The sequence below is a fragment of the Acinonyx jubatus genome, chromosome B3, assembly GCF_027475565.1.
Source record: "Acinonyx jubatus isolate Ajub_Pintada_27869175 chromosome B3, VMU_Ajub_asm_v1.0, whole genome shotgun sequence".
Taxonomy (NCBI): Eukaryota; Metazoa; Chordata; class Mammalia; order Carnivora; family Felidae; genus Acinonyx; species Acinonyx jubatus.
In genome coordinates this window covers 19,541,011-19,544,025 of record NC_069386.1, presented here as the reverse complement: position 1 = coordinate 19,544,025, position 3,015 = coordinate 19,541,011, and positions in this window count along the sequence as shown.

Here is a 3,015-nt window from a genome sequence, read left to right as displayed (position 1 = left end):
ATCACTATTAATCCTTCCAACCCATCCTCTGCATTTTTAACAGAAAGAGAATATGGCTTTTGCCCAATGGGAAGAGCTGTTTTCAAGTAAAAATTAGAAGTTTGATGGATAAGGCAGGAAAAGACTTCCGAAGCAAATGTTTTTAAACTATTTTAGCTGGTTTTTTTCCTGGCATTTATATCCATATTTCTATATAACTTGACTATACTTCTATTTCTTGAGTTTTCAATTTTAGATAGTATCTACTGATAAATCCCTCTCCATTTCCTGTCTACAAACACACATGTGCCTCCCCTCCTGGTAATATTGTTATATCGGTTTTTAAGTATGTATGTATTTGTGTTTACATTATTAATGTGCAACTGTTCCTCACAGCTGAGTCATACAGTGTGACTATATATATAGTGACTATATATGTGTGTGTGTGTATATATATATATATACACACACACACACATACACACAGATAACACATGCATACAATGGAATATTACACATCCATAAAAAGGATAAGATTGTGCCATTTGAGACAACATGGATGGACCAAGAGGGTATTATGCTAAGTGAAATAAATCAACTGAGAAAAACAAATACCATAGGATTTCATTCATAAGTGGAATCTAATCCCCCAAAATCCAAATGAACAAACAACAAAAAGCAGAATCGGGCCTATAAATACAGAGAATATACTTATGGTCGCTGGGTGTGGCAGGTGGGTGGGAGCATGGATTGGGAAAAATGGGTGAAGGGGAGTGGGAGATACAGGATATATATCTTCCTATATCTTCCTTTCTCGTGTGTGTGTGTGTGTGTGTGTGTGTGTGTGTGTGTTTTCCTTTTGTCTCTTGATGGACACTTAGGTTGGTTCCCTATCTTGGCTATTGTAAATAATGCTGCAATAAACATAGGGGTGCATATATCTTTTCAAATTAATGTTTTTGTTTTCTTTGGGTAAATACCCAATAATGGAATTATTGGATCACCCAATATTTCTATTTTTAATTTCTTGAGGAACTTCCATACTGTTTTCTGAATAGGAGGAGATATTTGAAAATTATATACACAGTAAGGGGTAATATCCAAAATATATAAAGAACTTATACAACACCAGCTTCATTTTTGAATTGGAGACATCTTTCTCAGAGTCCCTTGCCTACTGTTCTAATCTGGCATTGTCACTTCCACTGCTGCACAGTCCTAAGATTTTAATACTATCCTTGGCATTCCCTTTGCCTGTTTCTTATGTTGAAGCCCTTATTTTCTAAATCTGCAGAATTCAACTCTGTCAATGTATGTAGGCATTTTTAATTGAAATAATATTCAGATCCCATAAAATTCACCCTTGTAGGGTGGCCACTTCAAAAACTGTACAACTGAGTGATTTTATTACATTCACAGAATTGTGCCACTATCTAATTCCAGAACATTTTCATCACCCCAAAAAGAAACCCCATTAGCACTCATTTTCCCATTCCTTCCTCCCTCCAGGTCCTGGAAACCACTAATATACTTACTGTCTCTATGGATTTGCTTATTCTAGACATTTCGAATCAATAGAACTATATAATATATGACCTTCTGTGTCTGGCTTCCTTCACTTAGCATAATGTCTTCAAGGTTCATCCATGTTATAACATGTATCCATACTTAATTCCCTTTTATGGCCAAATAATATTCCATTGTACGGATCTATCACATTTTGTTTATCCATTTACCTGTTAATAAGCATTTAGATTGTTTATACTTTCTGGCTATTATAAATAATGCTGCTAGTTTCATATGCACGTTTATGCAAGTTTTTTTGTGGACATGTTTTTAATTCTCCTGGGTAAGTGTAAGTATACTAATTCAAGTACACTTGACCCATACATAAGTATAAATATATTACCTATTCATTTTGTTGAGGCACATCCTCCAGTAGCTTCCTGAGAAAGGATGCAGGGCAACACGTTTTGGGGACCTTGAGTGTTTGCAAATGTCTTTATTACACACCCACACTTTGATCATACACTTATCAGGAGGAAATCATTCTCTGCATTTTGAAGGCATTTTCTCCATGGTCTTCTAGTTTCCAGGGTTGCCTCTGGGAACTCCAATGCCATTTGTACTACTTTTTACTCCAGATTCTTTCTATATGACCATTGTTTCATTTCTGAAAGTTCATAGGAACTTCTCTTCTAGTATTCTGAAATTTCACAAAGATGTCCTTAGTGTAGGATTTTTTTTTCACATATTAGAGTGGATATTTGGTGGACTCTCTCAACATGGACACTCATCTGTTAGGTTTGGGAAATTTTGTTGTACTATGCCTGTGGCAGTTTTCTTCTCTTTTTTGCCTTTGTTCTTGCTTCCTGATGTTCTATATCAGTTATGTGTTGCTGTGTAGCAAACTATCCCCCAATTTAGTGACTAAAACAACCACTTATTTAGCTGAAGATTCTGGAGGTCAGTAATTTGGTTTGGGCTTAGGTGGGCAGCCTTCCTAGTATTGGCTGGGCTCATTCATGCATCAGTGGTCAGCTGTTGGGCTTGTTAGTAATTGGCTGGTATAGGATGGTGTCAGCTAGTATAGTTCATCTCCCTCCACACACTCTCATCTTCCAGCAGGCTAATCTAGCTCTGTTCACATGGCAGCTGGATAGAGCTCTGAAAAAGCAAGCAGGAGTGTACAAGACTCAAGGGCTTTGACTCAGCACTCGTATGTCTCTTCTGTCACATTCTGTTGGCTAAAGCAAATTATAAGTCCAGCTCATATTCAAGGGGAGGAAAAATAAACTCCACTTTTTGTGGGCAGAAACTACAAAGTCATATTGCAAAAGGCAGGTGCCATGTACTGAATATCTGTGTCCTCCTAAAAATTCATATGTTGAAACCATAATACCCAATGTGATGGTATTTAGAAATGGGACCTTTGGGAGGTGATTAAGTCATAAGGGTGGAGCTCTCATGATGGCATTAATGCCCTTATAAGCAGAGAAATCTTGATTCTGCTCTCTCTCTCTCTCTCTCTGCCCT